Consider the following 25129-nt stretch of genomic DNA (forward strand, 5'->3'; position numbering starts at 1 on the left):
ATGTGTCAACTTTGGAAGCAATGTGTTGAAAAGGGCAGAGCCACTGTCAGTCTGGGTCACTGCTATGGTCTGAACGTTTGTGTCCCACCGCCCCCAAATTCATATGTTGAAAACCTAATAACCAAGGTGATAGTAGTAGAAGGTGTGGCCTTTGGGAATGGATTAGGTCATAAGGGTAGAGCCCTCATGACTGGGATTAATGCCTTTATAAAAGAGGCCCCACACACATACCACTGGAACACGCACCCACCCACATCCCTTCCTTCATATGCACACACAACAAACAGACTGCAGGAAATAAAAAGAAGGGAAGCTGTTACACAGCCAAAGAGGCTTAAAGGACAAAAGCAAATGCAATGTAAGGACTGTTTACATCCTGATTCAAATACACCAACTGTAAAAAGCCATCTTTGGATACAACCTGAGAAATCTGTGGATGGAAAGTTAGATGATATTAAGGAATAAGTATTCATTTGTGTAGGTATGATAACAGTAGTTATGGCTTTAAAAAATAAGTACTTAGTGATGCAAACTATAGTAATTACAGGCAAAATGACATGATGATTTCTGGTCCTGATTTAAAATTCTCCAGGAAAATAACACACATTTCCCCCTTAAATCCCTGTAATTATAACAAGATTGCCAAAATGTTGATAACTGTCAAAGCAGGTTGATGGGTACATGGAGTTCATTACACTATCCTTTTTTGTGAAGTTTGAAAATGTCTGCGATGAAAAATGTTTTCATTGTTCAGTTATTGATTGGAACTGAATTTAGGAGGTAACGTGGGCACAGCTGCCATCTTTATAATATTGGTACTTTCCATTGTGAATATGGTATGTCAGTGCACTTATTTATGTTTCCTTAAAAAGAGGCCCCACAGAGCTTACTAGCCCCTTCCACCATGTAAGGAGGAGTCTGCCACCCTGAAGAGGGCCCTCACCCGACCATGCTGGCACCCTGATCTCAGACTTCCAGCCCCCAGAACTGTGAGAAATAATTTCTCTTGTTTATAAGCCTCTAGTCTGTGGTATTTTTTTATAGCAGCCAGAACGGACTAAGACAGTCGCTGACTGACCACACAGAAAAGAGCTACCCACCAACATGGACCAGCTACCCAGACTGTGAAATGAGGAAGAGACAGACTTCTATTTTCCTGAGCCAGTGCACTGTAAGATCTATTTGTAGCAGTTTAGTCTATTATAACTAATACACGGGTTGGCATTGAAGTAGTTTAAGGAGACTAATGACCAGGTTACTATTTTTTTGAAGGATAACTTAGGCAAGCTGAGTGGCACATTGATTGCAGAAAACAAGGCCATTGAGTAGAATACTGCAGTAGGCCACATAAGGAATGATGAAGGCCTGAACCAAGACTGTGGTACCGGGAGCTAGAAACTATTATATTTAAAAGATAATTTGGCGGAGGTAATGAACAGGTTTTTTTCATCGACACATAAGTTATGACTGAAAGGTAAATAAACTGGTCAGGGTTTGGTGAATCAAACTACCCCTCAGTGGTGGAAATGTAAATCAACATAACTTTTTGGACCATTAGTTCGTAATGTACATTAAAAGTCTTAAAATGTCATACCATTTACTTATTTTTTTATTTACTTAATAAATTTATTTATTTATTTATTATTTTTGGCTGCCTTGGGTCTTCGTTGCTGCGCGCGGGCTTTCTCTAGTTGTGGTGAATGGGAGCTACTCTTCGTTGTGGTGCACGGGCTTCTCACTGTGGTGGCTTCTCTTGTTGCGGAGCATGGGCTCTAGGTGTGCAGGCTTCAGTAGTTGTGGCATGCAGGCTCAGTAGTTGTAGCTTGCGGGCTCTAGAGCACAGGCTCAGTAGTCGTGGTGCACGGGCTTAGTTGCTCCTCGGCATGTGAGATCTTCCTGGACCAGGGACCGAACCCGTGTCCCCTGCATTGGCAGGCAGATTCTTAACCACTGCGCCACGAGGGAAGTCCTTGTCATACCATTTAAATGAGCAATTCCATTTCTATGAATCTGTCCTAAGCAAATGATTAGAAATTTAGTAAATGACTTCAGTACAAAGATGTTTATCATTGCGTTATTTACACTTGCAAAGGTTAGTGTAGTACTAAACCAACCCCCCAATCTACTTAGTGGCTTGTAAGTACAAAGATTTGTTTCTCAGCCATAATACCTGCCCAGGCTGGATAGGCTGGGGCCTCAGCTCCATGTTGCCCCACTCTGGAACCATTTTGAATGTATTTGTTATCTGCTGCTGCATAGCAAATTACTCCAGAACTTAGTGGCTTAAAACAAGAAACATTTATTTTGTCGCAATTTCTGTGGGTCAGGAATCTGGGCATAGCTTCACTGGATCCTCTGGCGTTTAAGACTGCAATCGGGAATTCCCTGGCGGTCCAGTGGTTAGGACTCTATGCTTTCACCGCCGAGGGCTCGGGTTCAATCTCTGGTTGGGGAACTAAAATCCTGTAAGCCATGCTGCATGGCCTAGATAAATAAATAAACTTCATTAAACACAAAAAAAAGACTGCAGTCAAGGTGTCTGCTGGGGCTACAGTCATCTCAAGCCTCAACAGGGGAAGGACGTGCTTCCAAGTTCACTTATGTGATGATTGGCAGGCCTCAGAAAATCCATTTCCAAACTTAACTCATGTGGCTGCTGGCAGGCCTCAGGTCCTACCAGGCGGGATACATCAGCTCTTTACCACACAGCCCTCTGCAGGCACCACGTGGACATCTCACAGCAAAGCAGCTGGCTGCTCTTAAAGTGATTAAGGGAGCAGTGGAGGGTAAAGAGGCCAAGCGTGATGGAAGCCAGAGTCTTTTTGTAACCTAATCTTGGAAGTGATATCCCATCACTTTTGTCATATTCTATTCATTAGAAGCAAGTCACCAGGTTCAGTGCACATTCAAGGAGAGGGGATTATGAGGGCTTGAATACCAGGAGAAGGGGATCATTGGGGGCCATTTTAGAGGCTGCTTGCCACAAGGAACGTTACAATTTCCGGGGCAGAGGGAAAAGAAACATGACAATTTGTGCGCTGGCTCTTCAGAGGTTCCTTTTGGAGGTGGCACACATTACTTCTACTCGTATTTTGCAGCCAAACAAGTTACATTGTCACCACTAACTTCCAAGGGATGGGAAATTGCAATCCTACCATGTACTGGAAAGAAGAGGGAACCCAGAATATTTGTGAATAGGGCTGACTACCATAGCTACAGGTTCAACAATGGGAGAATAGTTTAAATTTTTTTTTTTTTTTTTTGCGGTACGTGGGCCTCTCACCTCTGCGGCCTCTCCCGCCACGAAGCACAGGCTCCGGACGTGCAGGCCCAGCGGCCATGGCCCACGGGCCCAGCCGCTCCGCGGCATGTGGGATCCTCCCGGACAGAGGCACGAACCCGCGTCCCCTGCATCGGCAGGCGCACTCCCAACCACTGCGCCACCAGGGAAGCCCTAGTTTAAATTTTTGATACAACCATGTGCAGGATGTTATGTAACTCTAACAGATGTTAAGTGGGATTTGCCCTTTAGCCTAGGATAGAAACTAGGATTTACAGGTGAGGCATCAAGTACCCCACATTGTAAAAAGAGGCACAAATAATTGGGGGTCAGACAACTTCTCTGCTTCCAGGACTTAAAGGGTGACCAAACCGACTTTTCCATCCTCAACCATCTTCTCAGACCTGCCCCATAACCCCTACAACCTCATGTAACCAGAAGATTGGTCAGAGGGTGGGGATGGGAGTCAGCAGAGTCATGAGTCAGCCCTGACAGAGACTGCCCTGGCATTTCTCTACAAAAATCAAGTGAGTGAGATAGGCTGGGACCTGGGACCCAGGACACTTTACTGGAGTGCTTGCACCTGGACAAACGTCTCCTTGAGCAACAAAGTACAAAGAAACTGTAAGGGACTAAAAATAACTGCATGCATGCGCAGTTGGGGCAAATTATGAACAATAAGATACAAAAAGGCCAAAAACCAACTACCACTCCTGAGGTGCTGAGAGCAAAAGCAGGGCACTGCCCATGCCCCCTGCGCTCAGCACCACCAGGGGGTGGGCAGATTACCTCCGCCACCCCTCCTGCCGACCCCCCCATCTGCCCCCAGCCTCACCCCCTTCCTCCGGTAGCGAGCAAGGGAATCTTTCACTTGTTTTCCCTCCCTCATGCTGCAGCACGAGTCTCAATAAAGCCTTGCCTGATTTTCTCATCTGGCCTCTTATCCATTTCTATTAATTAAAGAGCCCAAGGACCCGAGTCGGTACCATGAAGAGGGTTGCAAGAGATTCCCCCATGTAGATTGGGGCTGCTTGCAAGGAGTGAAGCCCGTATAGAAACAGCAGGGCAGAGGGGCCGCCAAGAGGACACCATATTGAGTACATTAGCCGGGGATAGGGGACGGACGCAGAGGATAGGAAGATGTCACACTGGGCCAGGCCTCCCCGTCTGAGAACCGTGCGGGAGGGCGGGCCGCACTGAGGGGTCCCTCCCCACCCTGCCTTAGAACACCTGCCTGCGCAGAGGTGCATATGAGGTGACATTCTGGAAAGGACCACTGGCCAAATGAGAGATGCCAGTCTCTTTCCCCTTCTCAGCCCCCAACCCCAAGAAACTGAAACTGAGTCCCCCTAAAAACACATTCCTCTGCTGAGTTTATGATTAATCTCTCTATCCAAAATGTTATTCCCTTTTTTGTCCAACACCTGGGTCCCCTCATGATTGAGGAGTAGCAAAGAAAAGGGGCGATTGAAACTGAGCAGGACCCCGTGGGGCCCTCCCAAGCACGAAAGCCTTTCTGTGTCCCCCATTTTTTGTTTGTAGGAAAAAGGTTGCAGCCTCTTAGACCTTCCCTGAGTTCCAAAGGGCAGATTCAAACAGTTACTAATAAGGGGAGTGAGGGAATACAGAAACAATAATGCAGCTTGTATCTCTTAGTTGTACAGGAACTAAGGTCTCCACTCAGGTAGAGGATGGTAACTTTATGCTAAGCATAAGCACATAGACCCCAAACTGGTTGGAACCAGAAGGCTGATGACTGAGATTCCTGGAACACCTCCCACCAACCAATCAGAGGAAGGTCACACACTCTGCAAGCACCCCCTTCCCCCCCCACGAAAGTTTGCGTATAAACACTCTTCCTCCAAGTCATCAGGGATCGCAGGTCTTTTGATCATGAGCCACCCTGTTGCCCTGCTCTCCTTGCTCAGCCCTGTTTTCTTGGCTCCAAACCCTGGTCTCACTGGGCATTGACTGGGCACATGAAGTTGGGTTTGACAACAAAGCCAGGCTCCCAAGCGTGAGGGGGAGAAGTCCCAGCGCGCAGTCTCACCCAGCCTGCACACCCTCCCCTCCCCACTCAAACCTCCGTAGTAGGTCGCAAGCTTCTACATGGCACTGCCACTGTAGGATCCCAAGAACTGAAACTAAAAAGTGGCGTTTCTAGCCCTTGGCAAGGCTGAAGGAGAACCCTCCACACGCCACATCCAGGGGAACTGGCGATGGAGACAGCGGCGGGAGAGACCGAGGCGGCGCGCCGCGGGGTCTTGTGGGAGACGCCGGGCTCTCTCCGCGCAGGCGCAGTACAGCCTCAGCGGGCTCGGCCCCGGGCCGGGAAACCAGAGACCCGGGACCCGGCTTGAGCCAGGTGAGTCTGGCGGCTCTTGGCAGCGGCAGGAGCTACTTCCGGCAAGACTGGGGTTCAGGGGGGCACTCAGGTTCAAAGGGAAGATAGATATCAGAGGGCCAGAGTAGGGGTGGGTTTGAGGGACTTGAAGCCCCAAGTCTGGGGCCCCGGGAGCGATGGTCCCCGAAGGAGTGTGTCACCCGCGATTTGGCTGTGGAGGGTCAGATCCTACCAGGTTCTCTAAAGCAGGCACAGTCACCGGCTCTGCTCACCGCAGACAGGAGCGTTCGTGGAACCCCCCCTCCCCCCCGACCCGTGGCTCCAGGATCCCCTTCTCCTTCAGACTCCAGCCTTGGCTTAGCCCCCTGTGCCCCGCTGCTCCCGGCTGTGGGCGCCCCCAGGTCGGGGCTACGATCGCAGCATATCGGCGGGGCGGGTCAGCCGCATATCTCCCCCAGAGCAGTGTGTGCGGGCGCTTCCACCCTCTGATGTCTCGGGTTTCTCCTTCAAGTGTTTGGCCGCCGGCTTTGCTGTCCCGGTGGCCAGAGGTTCCTAGCCGGAGTTCCTCCGTATGTATCCTGGGAGACGCTTAGTGTAACTTTGAGCCCGGCTGGATTTCCGACTGTGGCACTCTTGCTGTTCTTGAGCCCACAGGAACAAGCCATGCTGGTAGGAAAGAAGACCACAACTCCTCAGGCAGCTGGACCCCATCTTGAGAGGATACACCTGTGACCTGAGGCTTCCTGCCAAAACTACTAGCCAAGACCAGGGTCTGGAGGAGGAAGTGGTTCTGGAGCTGCTGGGGCTGTGGACGTTCCTCAGCAAGGCTTGGGTCAGGTGACACCTTCAGAGAACAGGGAGAGACCGTGGACTTAGAATAGACTGTTTCCCATCTCTTACCTGAGGTGGTGAACAGTCTGTAGTGTGGAGAGGAGAAGGCAGCGTAGGGCAGGCTGGTTGAGGGAATGGTTCAGGCGAGGCTGGCCACTCTGGGGGCTGCAAGGCAGGCTTGTCTCATGGCTCCTTTCTTTTCCAGCTTTTCCTCCTTAACTCCTTGACCTTGCTGAGGAAGAAGAGACGACCAGTTCCCAGGTGAGATGCATATTTCCTTTCTCGGTCCCGGTATACATACTCTTGAAGAAAAGGAGAAGGAAACACATTTTGGATGTGCTGGATATGCTCAACATTGACTTTTTCTTTTGATACTCACAACAGTTGTGAGAAGTGGACATTATTTCCATTTTGCAGATGTAGCAGCTGGCTCAGTGAGGTTTAGAGACCTGTCAAGTTCACCAAGCTATGAAATGGTGGAGCCAGATTCGTCTTTAGGCCCATTGCCTATGCTGTACATGTTGTCAGTGGACAAGGCTTCTCATCCAGGGACTGAGCCTGAATTGTGCACACCTTGAGGGCTGGGCCTAATCGGTGAAATGAAGGACTCTGAAAGGAATGCGCTTTCTTGCCTGGTGCCCTTCTTTAGGTTAGGTCTCTTCTCTCCCTAACATGTTGCTCATTCATTTATCTACTTCGTCATGGCTGCTCTGTGCTCATTTATTTGTAAGAGCAAAACAAACTGACTTAGATACAATTCTTACTTCAAAGTGTGTGGTTTCTTTGGGGGAGATTAATATTTACATGTATAAAATAGTGATTATTACTCACATATACAATGAGTAATATGAAAAGAAGCCACTCTTAAGTGTCAGTTTGAAGACTGCACTCAGTGATAACAGTGCTAGAGGAGGGGAAAAAATCAGTGTGCACTGGGGTGATTGAGGAAGACTGAAGGAGGTGAGCTAGAGAAGATTTGAGTACTACAGGTTTCCTCCGCTATCTGAAAGTTGGGTGTTCCTATGAAACCTTTCCGAAGCCAAAATGGTGGAAAGAATCAATTACTTTAGGACGCATCTTGCTAATGGACGCACAAAATAAATCGAGATAAAGCACAGATGCTCACAGACACAGTTCAAAGCTATGGAAGCTTGATGCTGAGTGAAGTTCCTGGGGAAGAAGTTTGGCAGTGCCACTCTAGCAGCCCTGGGTATGTGCTGCCTCTGTAATGACTCTTTACAAAACAAGTGCTGAATGTTTTTTTTGATTTTTGTTTTTCTTCATGAAAGTGAAAATGCTTTTCAGATTTCTTTCTGTTAGCGAAAACAGGTGCTAATGTAGGTCTTAATGTAGGTCTTTCATGAAAACGAAGTGGCAGATAGCAAGGATACCTGTATATGAACTTCTATACCTCTTTCAAGTCTTTACTGTTTTTTGTTGTTTATAATTGCCTTATGGCCTAGTTTATGATCAATTTTTACAGTGTTTCATGTTTGCTTGAGTAGAATGTATATTCTCTAAAGGTAAGTGGGTAGGTACCAACTTTTTTTTTTTTTTTTTTTGCGGTACGTGGGCCTCTCACTGTTGTGGCCTCTCCCATTGTGGAGCACAGGCTTCGGACACGCAGGCTCAGCGGCCATGGCTCACGGGCCCAGCCGCTCCGCGGCATGTGGGATCTTCCCAGACCGGGGCACGAACCCGTGTCCCCTGCATCGGCAGGCGGACTCTCAACCACTGTGCCACCAGGGAAGCCCCTCAACTTTTTTTTTTTTAGACCTTCTGCTGGCACAATTCATTCTCATTTTAGGGAGGTTAGTCTTTATTCCATTAAGACCTTCAATTTATTGGATGTGGACAACCTACATTAAGGAGGGTAATCTGCTTTACTCAAAGTCCACCCATTTAAATGTTCATCTCATCTAAAAAACCCTCACAGGAACATCCAGAATAATGTTTGACCAAATATCTAGGCAATGTGGCCCAGCCAAGTTGACATATAAAATTAACCTTCATATCACCTTCTAACCTACTATATAGTATACTTATGTATTATGTTTCTTCCCTGTCACATACTGATAGAATGTAAGCTAGTTCCACCGGGGCAGTGTTTGTCTGTTTTATTCACTAATGTATCCCCAGAGTCAGGAACAATATCTGATGCATTGTAGGTACAATAAATATCTATTGAATAAATCTTTATCATCCTTATCCTCCTTACCTTCATCCAATGTCAGATGGTTACTTTTGGAAAAAACAAAACTTAAACCCCCATCTATTACTCCTCGTATGTAGTGCTCTTTCCATATCCATAACGGAACACTTATCTTCAGAAATATCTTGAAGCCTCAGGATTCTCCCAAATAAAGTGAGTGTATTTATTCATTGACCAGGGTTTGTGTTCTTTAAAATCCAAGGATGACCCTTGGGCTGGGCTATGGGTGTTCTTTTTCTTCTACCAGAGAGGGTCTGAGGGCTTTTCGTCAGCATGGTAAAGGAGCATCTCAACTTTCTTGTTACCAACAGAAATCTGGTGCTAAGCAGCCTAGGTCATAGATAATAATGTTAATTGGAAATTACTTAACAGCATTTTCCCCTAATTTTTATTTTATTTATTTTTTAATTTTTTTTTTTTTTTTTTTTTTTTTGCCGTACACGGGTCTCTTACTGCTGTGGCCTCTCCCGCTGTGGAGCACAGGCTCCGGACGTGCAGGGTCAGTGGCCATGGCTCACAGGCCCAGCTGCTCCGCTGCATGTGGGATCTTCCCGGACCGGGGCACGAACCCATGTCCCCTGCATCGGCAGGCGGACTCTCAACCACTGCGCCACCAGAGAAGCCCATCCCCTAATTTTTAATACTTCTATACAATTTTTAAAACTGTCTATAGGTGTCCATAAGATCTGACTTGTTTAAAATTTTTGTATCTTTATTGATTTATTTTTGTTTGCTTGACCCATCAAGAATTGAGAAAAAAAAGTGTGTGGAATCTCTTTGAGTAGTAGATATGTCAATTTCTCTCTGTAGTACTTCCATTTAAAAAAAATATATTACTTTGAGGATGTTTTATGAGGTACATACAAGTTGAGTTGTTATATCTTCATGGAGAATTAAAGTTTTTATCCCTATGTAGTGACCTTTTATATCACTTTGTGTCTAGAAATCTATTTTGTTCAACATTAGTATAGCTATTCCTGCTTTCTTTTGTTTATTATTTACCTGGTTTACCATTTTCCATCATTTCAACCTTTTCAGGGCCTTATGCTTTAGGTATATCTCTCATTAACTGCTTATAGCTCAATTCTGTCTCCTCCCCCCTCAATCTGATAATCAGCACCTTTTTAACTAGCAAGTTTAGTCTGTTTGCATTTAGTGTAGTTATTGATATATTTGATGTGTTTGTACTGTCTTGCACTTTAATTTTATTTGTCCATTTTTCCTGTATTTTCCCCTCCTTTCTTTTTTTTTGTTTGTTTTTTAAGTGGAGAGGGTTTTTTCTTTTTTTTCTTTTTCCTCTTTACATGTTTGAAATTTATAACTTATATCCATTCGTTTGGTGGTTACCCTTGACATTTTATCGTGCATACTTGCAAGCCTAGGTTTAAACAATATGTTAACCTTTCAGAATAATGCAAGGACTTAGGAACTACTGATCACATCCCCCATTGACTTAAAAGCTATTGTTTTCTGCATTTTATTTATTTTTTATTTTTTTGGACTTGCTGAGCAGCTTGCAGGATCTTAGTTCCCCGACCAGGGATCGAACCTGTGCCCCCTGCATTGGAAGTGCAGAGCCCTAACCACTGGACCGCCAGGGAAGTCCCTGTTTTTTGCATTTTAATTCTGTCCTCTTAATAAATTAGATATTATTAGAATTATTATTTTATACAGACAATGTTTGTTTGGATTTACATATATGTTTATCATTTATTTGCTTGCCATTCTTTCTTCTGTCTCAGCCTTTCCTTCTGGGATCACTTTTCTTTTTCCTGAAATACATTCTTCCTAGAAGTCCCTTTTTAATGCATCTTTAGACATTCCATTTGTTATTTTTTTCACAACTGCATGTTATTTTCAGATAATTTCTTTGCTTTATCATCTTATAATTGCATCTTTTATTTTTTCAAATAATTCATGTATTGCTGTTCTGGTTCTGTATCTGATAGTTTAAATATCTGTAGTTGTTGGTAGTGTAAATCTGTTTTATGCTCACTCTCCCCTTTGATGAGTTTAATTATGAGCTCATTGATTGATCTTTATTTGAGTCCTATGGGAAATTTTTCTCCAGAGGAAATATGCTTCTGTTTCTGCCAGAGCTTAGAGGATGGTACTAACATGGGATGGTCCCAGTTCCTCAGAGGTCCCAGGTCAGGCTAAGCTTCCCACCCTGCAGCTGGCATAAGGTTCCATATACCACAGCAGCGCTGCTATTGGCATCTCTGCAGGGCAACCCGTCCTTTCCAACTGCCTGCCACTCTGCTCTCAGCTCACTGGGTTGTTTTGTCTTATTTTTCCTTTTCAGTTGTGGGGAAAGGAGTAGTCCTTTTTCTTTGTTTCCAGTTAGGTGAAATTCCTGATTTTTGTGACATGATATTATTGACCTGTAAATCTTATAAATATTTGTAGCATCTGGTTTACTATTTTTCAACTTAACTAGTAATCCAAGAAATGTTATAATATAATGAAATGGCATTTTTGCCACCTATCAAATTGTCAGAGATGTGTTTTTTAAAAACACTTACTGGTAAAACCAGGACACTCAAATACTTTTAAACTAAATGTCATCTTGCTACAAACTTTTTGGAGGGCTTTGGAAATATGTGTCAGAAGTCTTTACCTAACAAACCTAACAGAAGTCTTTTAGCTAACAATTCTACTTTTAGGAATTTACCCTGAGAAAAAGAGTGGATAAGTGCATATAATTTAAATACAATGATATAACTTGCAGTATCATTATGGTAATGAAAAGTGGTAAGTAACTTTAGTGTCCAATATAGGGACATTTTGTTGTTGTTGTTTTTTGTTTGTTTGTTTTTTGCGGTACGCGGGCCTCTCACTGTTGTGGCCTCTCCTGTTGAGGAGCACAGGCTCCGGACGCAGGCTCAGCGGCCATGGCTCACGGGCCCAGCCACTCCGCGGCATGTGGGATCTTCCCGGACCGGGGCACGAACCCGTATCCCCTGCATCGGCAGGCGGACTCTCAACCACTGCGCCACTAGGGAAGCCCCTGTTGTTTTGTTTTTAATATTTATTTATTTATTTGGCTGTGTTGGATCTTAGTTGCGGCACACGGGATCTTTCGTTGCAATGCGTGGGCTCTTTGCTGTGACGTGCGGGCTCCTCTCTAGTTGTGGCATGCAGGTTTTCTCTTTAGTTGTGGCTCTCTAGTTGAGGCCCACGAGCTCAGTAGTTGTGACACATGGGCTTAGTTGCTTCTCTGACTAGGGATCGAACCCGCATCCCCTGCATTGGAAGGCAGATTCTTTACCACTGGGCCACCAGGGAAGTCCTGGGAGATTGTTAAATTATGATATAACCATGAGAAGAGCCACTATATAGCCATTAACAAGGTATAGAAGAGTATTTACTAATAGGGGAAAATGTTCATGATATTTTAATTGAAAAATGTTTTAAAAAGTTGTAAAGAATATCCCCAAGTTTTAAAACTTACATATATATGCCAAAATGTAAGTAGTAGTTATTTGGGGGCAATATGATTATATATTTTGTATTTTTTTTTGTAGTTTTCTCTTATCTTCCATAATAGCACTTTTGTTATCAGAAAAAAATAGCAAATGAAATGTGATTCTCATTGCGAGAGTGGGAGGGAGGGGGTTATTTGAAATGTGTGTTCTTTTATCATCAAGTTTTCTTTCCATAGATGAATGTTAATTATGTCAGTACATACCCTAGGAAAAAGTTATAATTTGTGTCTAGCCTAGACATACAAGCCAGCACTTCGTCAAACTAGTGGGCTAGATTAGACACTCAAAGTTGCCACTGCATTTTTTATATTATATAAAAAGAATATGCACTGTTTAGAAAAAATCCTCAGCCAAGTGAATAAATAGTACAGCCATACTGCAGACATTTTACAAAAAGGAATATGAAGAAGAACCAAAAATGTATTTCTTTACATGAGATCAAATAGATCATAGGCTTAATTTATATCTGCAGCTAATTTATGTGTGCCTGTACTACTTACTCACCGTGTGTAGGATCGTTATAGATGTGAGACGTTGCAACACTGCAAGTGATTTTTCAGCACAATCTGTAGTGATACAGCCTTAAATACACTTGATGTTGCTTCTTTAATAGCTGAAATAAAACCTAGGGTTGGGCATTAAAAACTGTGGTTTTAGGCATTTATAATGACACATTTCTACTGTATTTAAGAATAAATTTTTAAAAATGACAAAATTTAATTGACGTGATCATTCACTATTCATATCTGGTTAAATTTGTAAAACAGACTCCTTTACAAATATTTTCAATCTCCCGATATTTAAGACCAAGTCAAAATATTATCATTGCATATTGATAATCTGTTATTCTCATCTGGGTTTATGTTTTGTCTGTTTATTTCACTACCTAGACCAATGTCCTTTAAAAGTGTTTTTAGGGACTTCCCTGGTGGTCCAGTGATTAAGAACCCATGCTTCCAGTGCAGGGAGCGCGGGTTCAATCCCTGGCTGGGGAACTGAGATCCCGCATGCCGCATGGTGCGGCCAAAAAAAAAAAGTGTTTTTCAATTAGAATTTGATTTATTTTATTAAATGCTATTTTGCCATCCTGTGAGATGGTCATATGGATTTTCCTTTTTTACTTGTTATGATTATGTATGTTAATAGATTTTCTAATGCCAGCTGTTATCAGGCTAAATTCTTAGGGTCAAATAAACAAAACATTAGCAGTGTCTCTTTATTCAAGACCAACTTGAATATTTCACTTTTACAGCCAGTTCCTAAAAGCTTCTCATAATTAAGAATTGAAAATTAGTACTACAGTGTGAACATGCCTAATTACTGGGAATTTATTTTCATCAACTTTGTTTCTGAAGTTGCTGTATTTCTAGACTTAGAAATTTTCTGTTACTTGACTGCATTGCAGTGAATGCTCTCTATAGGAAATAAGTTTGTGATGATTGAGAAACAGAATTAAGACAGTGGATAGATATCCAGAACATAAGTCTTAAGTGTGCCTTTGAGTCACATAATATATAGTCTTAGAAAATAAGTTACAGTTATTGTAGACTAAGCATTAATGATGTTGATGTTTGAATTTCAAGACTGACAGATCACTAGTAAACTATTTCAAAGCTTTATAAAAGACATTGAATTTCATTCTTAGAGTTTTCCCACAATACAACTTAATCTTTCTTCTTAGAACCATAATAAATACAAATAACCACACTGAAAGATCTATCACATCCTCATTCATATTAGACATTTTTTTAAGTTGAGGTATAGTTGAATTACAATATTGTATTAGTTTTAGGTGTACAACATAGTGATTCAAAATTTTTATAGATTATATTCCATTTAAAGTTATAAAATATTGGGTATATTCCTGTGCTGTACAATATATCCTTGTAGCTTATTTATTTTATTCATGGTAGTTTGCGCCTCTTACTCCCCTACCCCTATTTTGCTCATACCCCCTTCCCTCTCCCTGCTGGTAACTACTAGTTGATTCTCTATATCTGTGAGTCTGTTTCTGTTTTGTTATATTCATTCATTTGCTTTTGTTTGTGTTTTTTTTTTTTTCAGATTCCACATGTAAGTGGTAACATACAGTACTTGTCTTTCTCTGTTTGACTATTTCACTAAGCATAATACCCTCTAGGTCCATCCATGTTGTTGCAAATGGCAAAATTTCATTCTTTTTTATGGCTGAGTAGTATTCCATTGTGTGTGTGTGTGCGTGTGTGTGTGTGTGTGTGTGTGTGTGACATCTTCTTTAGCCATTCATCTGTTGATGGACACTTGGGTTGCTTCCATATCTTGGCTATTGTAAATAGTGCTGCTATAAACATTGGGGAGCATGTATCTTTTCAAATTAGTGTTTTCCTTTTCTTTGGATATATACCCAGGAGTGGGATTGCTGGATCATATGGTAGTTTTATTTTTAGTTTTTTGAGGAACCACTGTTTTCCACAGTGGCTGTACCCATATTAGACTTCTTTACAGTGCAGTGATTGGAAAGGAAAGCACTAGCTTTTAAGTAATCTCATAAAATCATTTTCAGTTCATAGGACACCTTCCTGTCTATTCCCAAAACTGCCAATTCTTATCAAGGGCATTTTAATACCTAGCCACTGTTCAGGTGTGGATGCAGCTATATTTACACTTGGTGGTTAGTCTTTAAGATAGTCTAAGAATCTACAAGCTTGCTTGAAAATAGAAATGATATCTTCCTAATTAAATGTTTAAAGGTGCTGGGCTTCCAAAAAGAATGATAGATCAAAGAATCCTTGGATTTGTTTAATAATAAAAGTATCAGTTAGCCTGGCTAATTAGCCAGCGTCACATGAACTTTATGTTGAAATATAACTTTGAAATGAAATGGAATAGAACTTGGCTTTGTAGAAAAATAAGTATATAAAGAATATGGACATTTCCAAGTACGTATCTAAAACATATATAACACTGTGGGTCTGTGTATGTTGGTGGAGAGTGAGGGAACGGGAGTAGTTAAGGCTGAAATGCAAGTTTTGGGCAACTGGGTGAAAGGTGATAGTCTTCACTGAGAGAAGGAACAGAGGAGATGGAGCCTCTGTGTTTCTGTGTGTGTTTGTGTGTGCAGAGGGGAGTTAGAAGACAGTTTGAAGCACCTGTCGGACATCCAATTAAAGAAGTCTAGAAGGTAGATAGATATCAAGGTCTGAGACAGATCCAGGTGAAAGACACAAATTTATGAGTTGTCACCATGTATATAATCATTAAAGTCATGGGCTTGGTTGAGATCATCCAGCTGATATGTGAGAAGAGAAGAAAACGAAGATAACCAGAGAAGAATCTTGAGGAACACAAATATTAATATTTAAGGAATGGGCACAAAAAGAGGAGCCAGAGTAGAGATTATGTTGCAGGAAGGCAGGATGGTATAGACCAATTAGGAGGCAGAGGTGAGGTCATGGTGGCTCAGAATAAAGTGGGGGCAGTGGAGGTAAAAGAGAGATTTTAAAAGATTTAGTGGGCTTCCCTGGTAGCGCAGTGGTTGAGAGTATGCCTGCCGATGCAGGGGACATGGGTTCGTGCCCCGGTTTGGGAAGATCCCATATGCCGCGGAGCAGCTGGGCCCGTGAGCCATGGCCGCTGAGCCTGCGCGTCCGGAACCTGTGCTCCACAACGGGAGAAGCCACAACAGTGAGAGGCCCGCGAACCGCAAAAAAAAAAAAAAAGATTTAGTGACGGATCATGTGAGGGATGGGAGAGAGGAAGTCAAGGATGACCTCTTTTTTTCTGACCTAAACGTCTGGGTGGTTGGAGGTGGGGTTTCCTGAGTTAGAGAGTTCTGGGAGAGAAGCAGTTTTGGAAAGGAAGATAAAGTCAGAACTGAGCATGTTGATTTAGATGTCTTTGAAGACATCCAAATAGATATTTCTTTCACTTGGTAGAAATTGATTGATTACCTACTGTAGATCAGGCACTATGCTTCACACTGGATGTTCACCAAGGAGATATTTGGGTCTGGAACTCTAGGTATAGCTTGAGGTCTTGGCTGCCAAAGTACATTTGAGAGTTGTCAGCATTCAGTTGGCGTTTGAAGCTATCAGAATATATGAGATCACATAGGGAGAGTGAGAAGAAGGCCTAGGATCCAACCCAGGAAACCCGCACATTGACCTGGAGAGAAGGAGATTGAGAAAGATTGACCACAGTGTTAGGAGAGTTAGGATACTATGATATCCAGACTCTCGGAGGAGTTTTGAGGAACACCATGTGGTCAACAGGGCCAAATAATGCCAAGGAGTCAAGCATAAAAAGGATTGAAAACTTTCCATTGGGTTTATCAGCAGGGAAGTCATTAGTTATCTTATGAGGATGAATTTCTAGAATTGGAAATGCTGGATCAAAAGATATGTTTGATAAATACTGCCAAATTGTTCTCCAAAAAAGTTTATACCAATTTATACTCCTTCCAACAGTATATGGGGGTATGTGTGTTCTCATACTCTCACTGGTAGTGGGTATTATAAGTCTTAATCTTTGCCCCAAGGATAGGGGAAAATAATGCCTCGTTATCTGAATACCCATTTCTTTGATAATTTGTGAGGCAGCATGTCTTTTTATGTGTTTATTGGTAATTTTTTTTCTTCTTGAAATTACTCAGATTATTTACCATTTGTCCATTTTTACCGGGAGCATTTTATTTTTTTTAATTGATTTTTAAGAGCTCCTCATATTATTAGGGTTGGTGAGCTTCTGCAAAAGATATATACATATCTTTAAAATTTTTTTATTGTTCTTTAAATTATTCTTACAGCTTAGGACAAAATTCTGAAGTCCCCTTTATACTGTCTACCTTTCTCAGTGTTGCCAAGTTTGTACCCTTTGTACCATGGAAGCTGGTGTAGATGTTTGCTCACTGAAGAGGAATTACTGTTCATTGGTGTCTTAAGAACACGTTACATTCAAGGATGTGGCCGTGGACTTCACCGAGGAGGAGTGGGGGCAGCTGGACCCCGCACAGAGGGCCCTGTCCAAAGAGGTGATGCTGGAGATCTATGGCAACCTGGTCTTAGTGGGTGAGGACAACTGCTCTTTGGAGAATTTTTGTTCCCTTGGTTGTTTAAAGCTGTGAGCTCTTAAAGTGTTTAACTAGGTGAAGGCTTGAGATTCAAATATCAGAGTGTCCAAATCACTATTGAAGAAAGAAAAATGTTGCTACTAAGTAAAAACTTGAGTTCCCCCTCCGCCATTTCTATATATATTTTTTTGAGGTGAAGTTCACATAAAATTTACCATTTGAAAGTATACAATTCAGTGGCATTTAGTACATCACAATGTTGTGTAACTAACTCCTCTATCAAGTTCGAGAACATTTTCATCACCCTAAAAGAAAACCCCATACCCATTAAGCAGTCACTCCCCATGCCCACCTCCCTGTAATTACTTATTTAATTAGAAAGGTATTAAAACAAAATATATTGCATATAAAGTAAAAAGTATCTTTCAGACTATTTTCTATTTATATTACATATAAGCAGACAGAAAATATATAAGCTCACAGATACATATTTGTTTTGTTTCTATTTGTGTATTTATCTGTTTATGTTATAAAAATTAGTTCTGTAACTTTCCTTTTAGTTAGTAACATATGTTAGATATCTTTACATGTCAAAATATTTAGACCTATCTCAGTCTTTTAACTGGGTATATCATATTCCATTGTATGATATATTGATATACTGAAATTAATTTTTTTTAATTTATTTATTTTTGGCTGAGTTGGGTCTTTGTTGCTGCATGCGGGCTTTCTGTAGTGAGCGGGGGCTACTCTTTGTTGCAGTGCACGGGCTTCTCATTGTGGTGGCTTCTCTTGTTGCGGAGCAGTCTCTAGGCACGTGGGCTTCAGTAGTTGTGGCATGCGGGCTCAGTATTTGTGGCTCACGGGCTCTAGAGCGCAGGCTCAGTAGTTGTGGCGCACAGGCTTAGTTGCTCCGCAGCATTTGGGATCTTCCCGGACAAGGGTTTGAACCTGTGTCCCCTGCCTTGGCAGGCGAATTCTTAACCACTACACCACCAGGGAAGTCCCTTGCATAGTAGTTTGACTGAGTAGAGACCTTTAGATTCAAAATCATTTTCCCTGAGAATGTTCGAGCCATTGTATCTTTGTTTTTAAGCCTCAGATACTGCTGATTCTGATCTGATTCATTCGTTTAGTAATTTTCTCTGTCTTATTTTATCTTATTTTTGTTTGTTTAACCAGTTTTTCTCGTCCCTCCCTTCTTTGGAATTTAGGAGTTTTACCAGGATGTGCCTAGCTAGGCAGTCCTCCCCGCCACCCCCCAACCCCGTAATTATATTTACCTGTCATTGAGCCCATTCATCTCTGAAGCCTTCAGCTCATGGGGAGTTTTCCCTTGATATTTCATGAGATTTTGTTGAGGGAAAAAGAGGAAAAGCTTTAATTTATTCATTTCTACTTTTTATATTCCATGTCTTCCCTTTTCACGAGTTTTTATTTTGACAAATTTTGGACATCTTTGTCCCTCCTTTTTTTCCTTCCTTTTGTCCTTGTAGGGGAATCATTGGTTTAGGTTTAGCTTGCTTGCTGATAGTCTTTTTTCCCTCAAGACTCTGAAAATATTGTACTGTTGTCTTTGGTCAGTCTCAGTCTCTTTTCAAGGGAGTAACTTGTTTTGCTTTTTTAATGTTTTGTATGCTTATGTTTTCTTGATCCTTGAAATTCATAAATTTCATCCTGGTAGGTATATATGTTAGTTTGTCTTTTTTTTTTAGCACTCCTAAGTGGTCCTGGGAAAATAGTTTCAATCTAAGGAATCAAGTTCTCTTTCAGACTAAGTACATTCTCATTATTTATTATTATTATTATTATTTCATATCCTTTCTTCTCTCCTTCTGAATCTCTTATACATGTAATATATAGGAGCTTCGAGATCATAATTCCATTTTTAAAATCCTTTCCTCTGAGTCATAGTAGAACTCTTCAAGTTGATCTTTTTTCTTTTTAAAGAACTTGTATTTATTTATTTATTAAAATTTTATTTAGTTTTGTCTGCATTGGATCTTCATTGCTGCGCACAGGCATTCTCTAGTTGTGGCGAGCAAGGGCTACTCTTTCTTGCGGTGTAGGCTTCTCATTGCAGTGGCTTCTCTTGTTGCAGAGCACGGACTCTAGATTCCCGGGCTTCAGTAGTTGCAGCACACGGGCTCAGTAGTTGCAGTGCACAGGCTCTGGGGCACGCAGGCTTCAGTAGTTGTGCAGCGTGGGCTCAGTAGTTGCAGGCTCTAGAGTGCAGGATCAGTAGTTGTGGTGTACCGGCTTAGTTGCTCTGCAGCATGTGGGATCTTCCCAGACCAGGGCTTGAACCCGTGTCCCCTGCATTGGCAGGTGGATTCTTAACCACTGCGCCACCAGGAAGTCCCATCTTCAAGTTGATCTTTTAATCCACTAACATAGTTTCTTACATTCTCCAGTCTGATATTCTATTGCTTATAACCTCCCTTGAGGTCTTTTAACTTGACGGTCATATTTTTTCATCATTGTAAACATTTTCTCATTCTTAAAGCATCCCCTTTCCCACACAGGAAAGAAACTTTATGACTGTGCCGAGTGTGGCAAGAGCTTCAGTCAGAGCACAGACCTTCACATCCACCAGAGAGTCCACACGAGAAAGAAACCTTTCGTGTGTGATACATGTGGCAAAGCCTTCAGTTATAACAGGAATCTTCACGTGCATCAGAGGGTCCACACAGGAGAGAAAACTTGTAAGTGCGAGGAGTGTGGCAAGGGCTTCCATCAGAGCCCCAACCTTCGCATCCACTGGAGAGTCCACACTGGAGCAAAACCGTACAAATGTGGAGTGTTGTGAGAGCTTCAGACAGAACCTAGACTCCAAGAGCATCAGAGGGTCCACACAAGAGAAACCATTTTAATGTGAAACCCTTAAAGTACAAGCTTCCGTGCTCATCAGAAAGTCCACACAGGAGAGAAACCTGTAGGTGTGAGGAGTGTGGGAAGGATTTCGATCACAGTGAATCTTCACGTTCTCCAGAGAATGAAACTGCAGATGTGATGGGTGTGTGATAAGGGTTTCTTCAGTTAGAGCTTAGATCTTCGAGTTTATCTAAGAATTAATACAGGAGAAAACCCATTTATATGTGCTAAATGTAGTAAGGGCTTTGGAAAGAGCACTAACCTTGAGTTCCATAAGTCCCCACAGGAGAGCAATTTTACAAATGTGCAAGTGTGGTAAAGGGTTTCTTAAGAACACAGAGCTTCTCTGCAGAGCGTCTACTCAGGGGAGAAACCATTGATTTCAGTGTCTGTGGTTGGGGCTTCCGTTACAGCACAAACCTTCATGCACATCAGAGTCCATGCGCGGTAGAGACCCTGTGTGCGTGAGAAGCGAGTCAGGCCTTCACATCCATTTGACTCCAGGTGGGAGAAAACCATGCAGGTGTAGGTATGTGCGTATCTCCCCCTTCCCCAGAGAGCCTGTTTCTACCACGATTCTGGCAGCTCCAAGAGAGGGCAGCTGCGTGTGCTTTGCTCGCCATTGTGTCCCCAGCTCCTGGCACAGTGCCTGGCAGGAGTAGCCACCTAGTAAATATTTGTTGAATGAGAATCCATGTGGGAGAGAACCCCTGCTTGTGTGATAGTGGGGTAAGGACTTCAAGGTCAACATGTTGAAGCCTTTTTAGAAAGTGTGTTCACAGTCAGATCATGGGTTTTGTCATGAGTTACTCCCTGCAGGAGAGAAATCCTGTGAACCTGATGATTATACTAATGGACTTAGAGATAAATGATCAAATTATTAAATCGGTGTAGTAAATTTAAAAATACATGTCTTCAGCATAAGAATCCACACCCCCAAAACTGTATCAGCTGTGAAAATACTTTAGTCAAAACTCATACATTAAAATGTGTATCTATTCAGGAAAAAAAAATCCTGTGTACACCCTAATGAAGTTATGTGTCAGGCTCTGGACTGACCACCTCCGCATAAGGTGGACTCCACCAGAATCTGGTAGCAGTAGCTCTTCTTTTGTTTTATATTTCATCTCAAAGAGGTTTATGTTAGACATAACCAATGAGTTATCCAGGGCCAAGGATTAACAAGGCCTTCCTTTTGGGAGAGATGCCCCTTACCTGGCAAAGTGCCCTTCTAGGCTGGAAGCCTCCTGGCCCTGATTGAGTGTCTCCATGCCCATCATGTCATCAGGCTGCTGGGAGCTTTGCACCATGGATTGTAGAAATTCCCAGGTGAGGCATGTTCAGGGTAAGTGTCTATAGAAGAGATAGCTAAAAAAAAGGGGGCTGGGTCAGGGTTTACAGAGGGGAGTTAGAGGAGAGGAAAGCAAGTCTGAAATGGTAGAGAATGGTTAGAAGAAAAAGGAAAAGAACAGTGCCTGGGAGGTAGTTGGGAGGGGCCATAGGGGTGGGAAGCCCCAAGGCTTCTCCTAAGTCTCCAGCAAGTGTCTCAACTTCCAGTACAGGGCTCTCCTTGGAGATCTATGCTAACCAGAGTGTGGTCTGTAGTGGGTAGAGATGGACCCCAGTGGCATCAGGGCCAGTTGGGGCCAGAGGTGGAAGAGTTACTGTGAGGGCCCTTGGAAGGCAACTCTATGCCCCATCATTTCCCCACGTGGCCCAAGTCAGGCGGGACCATTATCCCTCCAATAGAAGGAAGGATCATATATGCAGGCAATAATAAGCTTGACCCCCTTCAGGAGGCATAAATTAACTAGAGAACAGCCTGGGGGTCTGGCAATGAAAAGGGAAGACCTGGACCAGTGGAGGTTATGAAAAGGTCAATGACCCAGTGTCATCTCTAAATCTGGGTAGGGAACAGAGAAAGTTGGTCAACATTTCCACTGAGTCCTTCACCTAAGAGCAATGTATTTTTCTGCATCCCCACTAAACAGCCATTTGGGGGTTAGAAAGGCTTTGGGGCTCTTTAGGAGGACTGCCAGTTGAGCTGTCCAGGGACCAATGGCCTAAGTTGGGAAAGGGGATGGTATCCCTGAGGACTGTGATGGCACCCAAATACCACTGAATGCAGGTTATATTAATAAAATTCTCACAACACTGAGGTTTTATATTAGTGTCTTTTCCTTCTTCCTCTTTCTTTTTCCTCTCTGTCTCTTCCCTTTTATTTTCTTTCTCTCTGTTTTTAGATTTAAAAAATATTTGAAGTACAAAATATTTCAGACATACAGAAAAGTTCAGAAAATGTAACAGCTATTTTCTCAACTGAGATTAAGTAGATGTTAAATTTTTTGCCATAACAGCTTCAGGGTTTTTTTTTTTTTTTGGTATGGAAAAAAAAAAAGCAACAGATACAACTAAAGCCTCATGCTCTATTCTCTCAACTCTGCTCAGAGGTAACCATTATGCTTTAGTTACTATGTGTTGTTCCTCTGTATGTTTTTGGTTTTTTTATTACCCGTATGTCCATGGTATCTTAAATTTTTACATAGATAACATCATCTTGTATGTTATCTTTTTGCAATTTGCTTGATTCACCAAACATTACAGTTTTGATTTTTTTTTTTTTTTTTTTTACGGTACACGGGCCTCTCATTGTCGTGGCCTCTGCCGTTGCGGAGCACAGGCTCCGGACACGCAGGCTCAGCAGCGGCCATGGCTCACGGGCCCAGCCGCTCTGCGGCATGTGGAATCCTCCCGGACTGGGGCACGAACCCCCGTCCCCTGCATCGGCAGGTGGACTCTCAACCACTGCGCCACCAGGGAAGCCCTGATATTTTTTTTATGCTAATGTTTTAGAACAAAGTCATGGATTTTAACTTCTATCGTGTTCTAAGCTATCAGACAGGTATTCTTTTCAATAGATTATTTGTATATCCCTGTGCCAGTAACACATTTTTGAGTAGTATAGCTTTATAGTAATTTTCTTAGCTATTTAAAACCCTTTATTTTTTCATATAAATTGTAGGATCAGCTTGCTAAAATTTTTGAAAAAATCTGTTGGATTGGGATTTGGGGAGTTTTGTTTCATTTTCTCTCATTTTGTTCTTTCCATTGGATTATGTTTTCTTTCTTCTCCCTTTATTTACCTCTACAAGATTAGTATTTACATTTTATCTCCTTTTGTTTTATGTTAACTTGCATAACTGTTAAATTAAGCCCCTCCTTAACAAGATAGAACAGAACACTAACTCTACTCCTCCTCTCATGTTACATGTTATTGTTGTATCAATACATGGTTTTAACTTCATCATGTTTTTTTTTGTTGTTTTTTTTTTTGCAGTATGCAGGCCTCTCACTGTTGTGGCCTCTCCCGTTGCGGAGCACAGGCTCCGGACGCACAGGCTCAGCGGCCATGGCTCACGGGCCCAGCCGCTCTGCAGCATGTGGGATCTTCCCAGACCGGGGCACGAACCCGTGTCCCCTGCATTGGCAGGCGGACTCTCAACCACTGCACCACCAGGGAAGCCCTCACCATGTTTTTAACACACCGCAGATTTATCACTATTATTATATGTTGTAAATAGCCAACACAAGTTTGGATTAACCGGAACATTTACCAGTTTCTTACCACTGGTTCTTGCATTTCCTCCTTCCTTCTGAGTTCCATTTCCTCAGCCTCCCAGAGCAGTTGCAGCTTATATCGTGGTTAAAAGCACCAGCTCTGCAGTCAGCCTGCCTGGGTTTGATATCTGTCTCTGTAGATCTCTAGCTATGTGACCCTGGGCAGAGTACTTAATTTCTTTGTGCTTCAATTTCTCCATCTGTAAAAGAGAGATGATAGTGTTATTTACTTCATGGGGTTGTTATTAGGATCAAATGAATTAATATTTGTAGAATGATTAAAATAGTGCCAGGCACATACTAAGTCATGTAAAAGTATTTTTTTTGTAAATAAATGAATCCTTCAGTAGTTTTTCAGCAGGTATGTCTGAGAGTAGTAAATTCTTTATTTCTCCCTTACTTGTGAATTATAGCATAGCTGGATATAGAATTCTAAATTGGAATTTCATTTTTCTCAGTAATTCCTTAACCTCTAGTGCTGCTGTTAAAAGTCTGTTATTAGTCTAATTATTGTTTCTTTTGAGACAGCCTGACTTTTCTCTCTGGTTAGTTTTAAAATTAGGATTTGCAAAATCCTGAAAAGCAGAAGCATGTTCTGCCATTTTACTAAATGTATATAGGAGTGGGTTTACTTGTATTTTCCCTAATCAAGACAGTAGCATGTAAAATAGCTTTTACATGCTATTTTCTCTTTTAGTAATTTTTCATTCTTTATTATATCCTTCTACTTCTATTGGGTGTATCTTTTTTTTTTTTCCTAGCGTCTTGAGTTACATGGTTAGAGTTTATTTTTAGCCTTTCTTGTTTTCTAATAAATGCATTTCAGTGCATTTATTAGAAATTAAATTTCCCTTGAATACTTTGGCAGCATCCCTTGCAGTATGCAATTTGGCAGTATGTATCAAAAGGCTTTAAAATGTTTATGCCAATTGACTGAGAAATTTTACATCTAAGAATCTATGTTAAGGGAATAATCAAATAAATTATGTGTAAAAAGTATACATTACCATGTGTTATTTCTACATTTTTTGTGTGTGTGTGTGTGGTACACGCCTCTCACTGTTGTGGCCTCTCCCATTGTGGAGCACAGGCTCCGGACGCGCAGGCTCAGCGGCCATGGCTCACGGGCCCAGCCGCTCCGCGGCATGTGGGATCTTCCCGGATCGGGGCACGAACCTGTGTCCCCTGCATTGGCAGGCGGACTCTCAACCACTGCGCCACCAGGGAAGCCCTACATTTTTTAAAAGAAGGAAAGGATTACTTCACAATCTAGAGGATGTCATACTGTATCATAGTATATCTCTATGATGCAGTATTCTCCAACAAAAAAAGTGATGTTTTTGAATCATTTTTAATGACTTAGGAAAATTTGCATAATATAGCAGATATAAAGACACATACATAGAGGAAAAAACTGGAAAGAAATATACTAATA

At 42.2% G+C, this 25129-nt stretch overlaps 1 long non-coding RNA gene across 1 annotated transcript; it reads left to right on the top strand.

Annotated features, from left to right (window-relative positions):
- Positions 1-5599: 5599 nt before the first annotated feature.
- On the top strand, positions 5600-24667 carry LOC307175624. The gene is made up of 3 exons (XR_013824386.1): positions 5600-5645; positions 6661-6716; positions 19728-24667. It is a non-coding gene; the product is annotated as an uncharacterized lncRNA (long non-coding RNA).
- Positions 24668-25129: the final 462 nt, after the last annotated feature.

Source organism: Stenella coeruleoalba (genome assembly GCF_951394435.1).
Source record: "Stenella coeruleoalba genome assembly, chromosome: 1".
Classification (NCBI taxonomy): Eukaryota; Metazoa; Chordata; class Mammalia; order Artiodactyla; family Delphinidae; genus Stenella; species Stenella coeruleoalba.